The following is an 8,607-nucleotide window of genomic DNA, read 5'->3' on the forward strand; positions in this document are numbered from 1 at the left end:
AGGGAATAACAGGAAGGGAGCGGGGGTGACCCCGGGCGCGCTCGGACTCACCGGAAGTGATTAGAGAGAGAGAGGGGAGGGAAGGAGTGAGCGAGCGAACGAGGAATGTTCAGTGCGCATGCGCTGAAGGGGCACCGGGATGGTGTCGCTGGTCTTTCCCCCCCCCCCCCATCCTCCCGTGGTCTCTAGCCAAGGGGCGAGCACGCAGCTGGAGGCTACACAACACGTCCCTTCCATTGACTTTGTGCCAGCATCTCCTTTGTCTGAATCCTGGAGGGAGGGCAGAGACAGGACACGTAGTAAACCAGGGGGGTCTCAAACAGGGGGTCACATTACATGGGGGGCTCGGGAGCTGTCAGCCTCCACCCCCAAACCCTGCTTTGCCTCCAGCATTTATAATGGTGTTCAATGTAAAACGTGTTTTTAATTCATAAGGGGATTGCACTCATAGGCTTGCTGTGTGAAAGGAGTCACCAGTACAAAAGTTTGAGAACCACTGAACTAAATACAGTAACACCTCACTGCATCATCAGCCCTCCCAGTGATGTCGTAGCCTGATGATATAGTCAGCAGAGGAAATGGGATTGCTCACATGGCTGTGCTGTAGATGGATTTCATTGCTGGTAGGGGCTTCGCCCTGCTGACTCTGTTATAGTGAATGCCACATTGTATGCATTTGCCACATGATAAACTGATTGATCGGATAGGTCTTTTCAGCCTCTGATCTATGTGATAGATTTTATCTGTTTGCCTAATGTGATTATTTCCATTATACAAAAAGAATCTTCACTATCTCTGAGATGTATAGTCCTGGCCACTTCAAAGTAGTGGTGACCTCATGAATCACCATTTGCTATCCTGTTCATTTATAAAACGCTTGTGGTAAAATCACAAGGTCCTCACTGCTTAAAAGTCATTTCTCTCTCTTTAGTAATTTATAACATCTCACTTGTATTTTGCTTTTTGATTTATAACCTAACAAAAACTACATCTACTGTGCTAAGAATGTTGTCAACCCACATATCTTTTTTGCACTTGGAAAGAAATGCTTTGAAATTGCTTTGATATTTTGAAGTTTCTTCTTCTTTTGTGGTTCTGATTGCTTGCTGCCATCTAGTGCAATCATGCTTATACTGTATGATATTTATTTTTGTCATGATATTAAAGGCATTTATATTTTCAGGATGAACTTTAGAAGAAATGATACTGGGAGAATGAAAACCAGAAGGAACAAAATAGATTAACGATGATTAAGGCTACATTTTAGTGACAGGTATTTTTAGTAAAAGACACAGGCAGTAAACAGAAATTAATGGCCTGTGACCTGTCCATGACTTTTACTATATACCCCTGACTAAAACTTGGGGGTTGGGGGAGGACGGCAGCATGGCCCGGAACCCTGGCTGGTGTTGGGGCAGGATGTTGGCGGGTGTTGCTGCCCCCCCCCAGCAGCAGCAGAGTTTGGGTGCGGGGGCAATGGGAGCTGCAAAGCCAGTGCTCTGGGCAGAGGCAGCGCGCAGAGCTGCCTGGCCATGCCTCTGCCTAGCAGCTGAACGAGGGGGATGTCGCCACTTCCGGGGAGCCGTCCAGGTAAGTGCCACCCACAGCCCCTCCCCATCCTGTGCCCAACCTCCCTGCCCCCTCCCACATCCAAACTCTGCTGCTGCGGGGGATGTGGGGGAGTGGCCCAAGACTGCCTCAGCAGTGGCTGGTGTGACTGGCACAGGGGCTGCCTGAGCTGCCCCGAGCCAGGTACACCGGCCGCTGCAGAAATCACGGAGCTCACGGAAAGTCACAGAATCTGTGATCTCCATGACCAACTCACAGCCTTAATCATGATTTACACAGAATATTGTTGGTTTGTTTTATACACCATGCTATCCCAGTGAAGTCAAACAATCCTTCAGTTACTGAAGTCACAGAAGTGGGCTGTAGTCCACGAAAGCTTATGCTCTAATAAATTTGTTAGTCTCTAAGGTGCCACAAGTCCTCCTGTTCTTCTTTTTGCGGATACAGACTAACACGGCTGCTACTCTGAAACTTTTCATGAAGTCACACTGTATGTTTTAATTCATGACAGACTTTGGCCCATAATTAGGATCCCCAGTCCACCGCTGTCAGAGCTTCAATAGTGAAAACAAAAGTGAAGGCTGTAGCATGCACAGAATTCAGTTGTTTTTACCATCTCAGAATAGGTTAGACCACACAGTGGTAAAAAATACCCTGAGTCTTGTCAACAGTGTAGTCTCCCTGGTTGCTACCACCAGTGGTGGTGAATCATGAAAGAAACACTGTATAGCTAAGGTTGATATCTCATTTGGGTCTTTCAAGCTAAGTATATGTTACAGAAAAAAAATGGTTCCCAGTGCTGTGATTCTGTAGGTAGCCACTGAGCGAGAAGTGCTTCCTGTCCACTTGATGGTGGATGCACTTATGGATTCCCACTGAAGGAGCCTGTACTCCAAGGTTTCCTCCTCTGGACAGGGTCCAATTTTCTTCCCCCCACTGATGTAAATCAAGAGGAACTCCACTGAAGTGAGTGGAGTTGACAGATGTCCGGCCAGTGTAAATGAGAGTAGAATCAGTCCCCAAATTAAAATGACCATTCTCCTCAATAGCAAGCAGACTTAAGGTAAGTAAGGAGGAGAAGGATACCTACTAAAATTGATCCAGTAGTTGCTTCTCGGGCCTGCCAATCCTCCTTGCCCATAGAGGACAACATTTCTTTGAGGCACTATTTATAAGAGCATTTATGAAGAATTAATAAAGACTTTCGAATTTTCTGCCTCATGAATGACTGTTGCTATTTCCTGCCTCTGCCCAAGCAGAGCCCTGCTCAAGTGAGTCATAGAATCATAGGAAGGTCAATTACTTATTGTTATTATTTACGTATCACTTTTGAGAATCCAGATATTGTACTATTGAATTTCCTCCGAGACCTTTTCCACTCGGCTTCTCCACAACACCTTGTCCAGTTATGGGAGAACACTTCATCCAGTTCTCTGGGATCCAAAAAACTCAGTGCAACTCGAGATTTCATCATTCAGCTTCCTTATTTGGCATACAGCAAAGCTACGCTGAATTGATCAGACTCAAGCACAGGGCGTGGGCATAGGATGTACCACAAATTCAAAGTTACAGAGAAACCCTCTCCCTTCATATACATTTCTCATTGCATTTACTATACATTACATCACACATTTTTGGATTAGCTCAGTCACTTTGCAGGAACCAATCCTTGTGCAGCATGCTCTGTCCACGCTCAATGTTTTCCTCCCTAGTACATGGTTCCCTGGGAGTTCTCCTTCTTATCTTAGCTGACTCAAGCAACAGAGAGTCCTGTGGCACCTTTAAGACTAACAGATGTGTTGGAGCATAAGCTTTCGTGGGTGACTACCCACTTCGTCAGACGCATGTAATGGAAATTTCCAGAGGCAGGTATAAATATGCTGGCAAGAATCAGAATGGAGATAACGAGGTTAGTTCAATCAGGGAGGGTGAGGTCCTCTGCTAGCAGTTGAGGTGTGAACATCAACGGAAGAGAAACTGCTTCTGTAGTTGGATAGCCATTCACAGTCTTTGTTTAATCCTGATCTGATGGTGTCAAATTTACAAATGAACTGAAGCTCGGCTATACCGAAAACTCACCGACCGTTATGCCTACCTTCATGCCTCCCGCTTCCACCCCGGACACACCACACGATCCATCATCTACAGCCAAGCACTGAGGTACAACCGCATCTGCTCCAACCCCTCAGACAGAGACCAACACATACCAGATCTTCACGAAGCATTCTCAAAACTACGATACCCACACAAGGAAATAAGGAAACAAATCAACAGAGCCAGACCTGTACCCAGAAGCCTCCTGCTGCAAGACAATCCCAAGAAAGAAACCAACAGAACTCCACTGGCCATCACCTACAGTCCTCAGCTTAAACCTCTCCAACGCATCATCAGTGATCTACAATCCATCCTGGACAATGGTCCCTTGCTTTCACAGGCCTTGGGAGGCAGGCCAGTCCTCGCCCACAGACAACCTGCCAATCTTAAGCATATTCTCACCAGCGACCACGCACCGCACCATAACAACTCTAACTCAGGGACCAATCCATGCAACAAACCTTGATGCCAACTCTGCCCACATATCTACACCAGCAACACCATCACAGGACCTAACCAGATCAGCTACAACATCACCGGTTCATTCACCTGCACGTCCACAAATGTTATATATGCCATCATGTGCCAGCAATGCCCCTCTGCTATGTACATTGGCCAAACTGGACAGTCACTACGTAAAAGGATAAATGGACACAAGTCAGATATCAGGAATGGCAATATACAAAAACCCGTAGGAGAACACTTCAACCGCCCTCGCCACACAATAGCAGATGTAAAGGTAGCCATCTTACAGCAAAAAAACTTCAGGACCAGACTCCAAAGAGAAACTGCTGAGCTTCAGTTCATTTGTAAATTTGACACCATCAGATCAGGATTAAACAAAGACTGTGAATGGCTATCCAACTACAGAAGCAGTTTCTCCTCCCTTGGTGTTCACACCTCAACTGCTAGCAGAGGACCTCACCCTCCTTGATTGAACTAACCTCGTTATCTCCATACTGATTCTTGCCTGCATATTTATACCTGCCTTTGGAAATTTCCATTACATGCATCTGACGAAGTGGGTATTCACCCACGAAAGCTTATGCTCCAATACATCTGTTAGTCTTGATTGAACTAACCTTGTTATCTCCATACTGATTCTTGCCTGCATATTTATACCTGCCTTTGGAAATTTCCATTACATGCATCTGACGAAGTGGGTATTCACCCATGAAAGCTTATGCTCCAATACATCTGTTGCTTTTCACAGATCCAGACTAACACGGCTACCCCTCTGATACTATTCCATTAGAAATTCGGTCCTGCCCTACAGCATCCCCCACCCAAAGGTTTTCCAGTCCTCCTCTCCTGAACAGGCATAGCAGGGTCTGGGTCTTTGAGTAGTCAAGGCTTATTCCAACAGGCCTCTCGACTTAGGTGAAGGGTCTTGGTGTTGCACTGTTTTCTGGGAGCGGATAGGGGAGCCTAGGCCCACTCTCTCCACTGAGCTCTGGTTCAGGACCCTACAGTGGGTGGCTACACTTAGACTCTTGGAGTGCTAAGTCGCCACCCTCCCTGGGCCACTTCCTACCCCCATCTCTTTCAATTGCATAGAGTAAGCCACTTCTCTCAAGTCTCTAACCTGCAATGCTTAGTCACTTAGAATCATAGGGTGAGAAGGGACTGCAAGGGTCATCTCATGTAACCCCCTGCCAAGATGCAGGATTTGTTGTGTCTTTTCTCTGTTTTGTAGGTTCTTCACTAGTCTGTGTAGTGAGGCCTCAGGCAAGGAGCTCCTGGGCAGTACTTTCCCCTCAGAGTTCAGACCAGCCATCTGCTCGCTTCCAATACCTGCCTCCCACTGAGCTGCTCTGCTCCCCCTTTTAAAGCCCTGCCTCCAGCTTGTGCAAGCCCTGCAGGTGTGGCTGGGTGGGACGCCTGGGCCCAGAGCTGCTCTGTACTCCTTGCTCTCCAGCGTGGGGTTTGTAAACCCCATCACGCCTCCCTAATTCCATTTTCCAAGAGATGAGGCATCCCTCCATATGTTAATTTTTCATGTCAGGCTAGGCCTCAGCTATACTAGGCACAATTCATCAAACATCTAAGGAGATGATCCCTGCCCTGACAGGTGTCTAATTCAACATTATTGTCAATTATTATTTTGTCACAAGTCTCACAATATTTGGAGTTTTTCTTACAGCTCTAGCTGCTGGAATCCAGCAATTTCATGAGAATCTCATCTTTCATTTTAAAAATCGTACGTTTCTAGCTCTAATCGTTGCCAAGAAAACTTGAAAATATGAAGCGAGTGCCAAGAAACCAGCAGACAAAGACTCCAAATTGTATTAGTTAAAAAACCGTCATCTTTTAAAGCCAATCCCATGACTTTTGAATGCCTGGGGTTGGCAATACTGTCAACAAGATACAACAAGTGAGGGACATAAACTGACAAGAGTAAGATGAAGCTGACAGAAAAATATCACATGGTTATGCATAAAGTATGTATGTTTACATCTTAATGAGTCACTTCCTTTTGTTGTTGTTGATACCTTTCCTCCTCTTCACAGGCAAGCTAGCAGAAGCAAGGTTTTAAGTGAGGTTTGAATGTGGTGAGGGAGATAACTCCCATCAAAGAATTTTCTCTCTCTCCTTGGTAAAGATCCTTCCTCAGCGCTAGTTAGTTAGGTGTTTTATAAACACTGTGATCAGTGAGGTACAAGATGAATTCCATCAAGAAGGCACGCACAATCTCTACAATGGCCAAATGAGTTCCAGCCACGGTTACATGGACAGCACAAATTCTAACCTCCCTCCTGCCCCGAAATGAATATCTTCTTTCCCATTGCCTCAAGGACCTCAGAAGTGAGAGGAAATCTATTCCACTATTCACACTAAAAATCCATTGGAGCTGTGGGTCCTGTCCTTAGACAGAAGGCTTTGCTTTGTCATCCCCAAACGCTCTGAGGGAAATTAGGCCATCTTGGATCTGAAGTGGTTTGGGTAAGGTGGATAAGTGTATTTCTACACTGACAAAATATTCATAATTTCTACTGTTGGAAAAAAGGAGGAACAACTGTAAAACAGATGCAATTACCAGTTCAGCATCACAACTGAGGATCTGAATGAACAGGTAAGTAAAAAGAATCAGTGCCAATTTAGAATAAGAGTTAGTAAAGAAAGAGAAGCTGAGTGTAATATTTCAATAATAATTAATAATAATTTTGGCAAGCGCGTCCAAAAAAACAGAGTATAAAGTGATCACTACTGGAGTTGGAGAGAAATTTCTCCTTATGGCATAATATTGCACAATGAGGTGTACTATAGGTATTTTATGCCTTCCTCTGAAGCAATATAGCATTGGAGACAGCTGAGTGCACTAGATGGACTATTGGCTTGTTTCGGTATGTTCCTACAATTAACAGGAAGAAAAAAACACTGAAAAGTTCAATGATTGATAATTTAATTTTACTTTTAGCTATCTAAAGCGCTGATAGAAGAAGATAAGATAAAAAAGAAGACATCTGTTAGGTAGATAAACCAATATCTAACTAGGCAAATAATCCAAAGAAAAACAGAAGACTAATCAAGAGAAACTGGGATGTGAGTTGAAGAACTGCGAGGACCAGGGCAGTAGAAGACATGGTAGGAAAAGTTAGTGGGAAGTTTTTCTATGTAAGGAAATAAGAAGCTGATAAGTGATAATGGCAAGGGCAATGTACTCTGTGAACTAAGAATAGATTAGTTTTAACAGCAGTTTTACAAGAAACAATATGGGGACAGATCCTCAACTGGTGTAAATCAAAATAGCTCTGTTAACTTTAGTGGAACTCTGCCAGGTTACACTAGCTGAGGTTCTGGACCTATGGCATCTTATAAATACATGGAAGAGAAGAATAAACTCACTCCCCAGTCCCTAGAGAAAAGACAAAGTGAATTATCAGCAAGGTAAAGAAGAAGACACCAGGGAAGATGATACTGTGGGTTACTTTACAAAGAATGTGAGCAGGAATCAAGAGAACTAGCAGATGGCAAAATAGCCATATTAAATAGATAAAAAGATTCCAGAAAACTGGCATAACTCTTCCCCCACATGGATCCCTCATAATCTGATTTTCTACACAGTTTGTAAAAGGTGCAAAAGAGATCTGAGGATTAATCCTCTTTCAGTATGTTGCTTAGAGTCTACAAAACTCTCCTTTATGGTACTGAACAATCATCTTCTTGTAAACTCCAGCTTTCATCTACTTCTGACTGGCTAAGAATTGCACACATGCTATAATTGCACCACACCCTGACTCACTTGTTTGTCTCACTCACCTGATATGTCTTGCTTTTTTAGCTTGTTAGCTCTTTGGGGCAGGAACAGTCATTTACCATATGTTTATACAGCACATAGCACAATTATTAATAATTATTAATTATTATCTTATTGTCATAATGCCTAGGAGCCCCAGTCATGGACTAGGACCTCATTGTGCTAGGCACTGTACAAACATAGAACAAAAAGGCAGTCTCTGCCTCAAAAAGCTTACAACCTAAGAAAAGAGAGAGGAGCCTGCCCAGGTCAGCCTATAGGTACTTCTGCAATAGAATTAGATAAGTTCATGGAGGACAGGTATATTGGTGACTATTAGCTAAGATGGTCAGGGATGCAACTCCATGCTCTGAGTGTCCCTAAACCTCTGGATGACAGGGGATAGATTTTGTGATAAATTGCCCTGTTCTGTTCATTCCCTCTGAGGCATCTGACACTGGCCCTTGTTGGAAGACAGGATACTGGGCTAGCTGGACCATAGGCACCGACTCCGTGGGTGCCCCGGGGCTGGAGCACCCGGGGGAAAAATTAGTGGGTACTCTGCACCCACTGGCAGCCAAGCTCCCCTCACCCCCCGCCCCACCTCCTCCCCCTCCCCTGAGTGTGCAGGGCGTCCCTGCTCCTCCGCCTACCTCCCAACACTTCCTGCTGCCAAACAACTGTTGGGTGGCACTTAGGGCTTTCCA

Source organism: Chrysemys picta, chromosome 9 (genome assembly GCF_011386835.1).
Source record: "Chrysemys picta bellii isolate R12L10 chromosome 9, ASM1138683v2, whole genome shotgun sequence".
In the NCBI taxonomy this organism is placed as follows: Eukaryota; Metazoa; Chordata; order Testudines; family Emydidae; genus Chrysemys; species Chrysemys picta.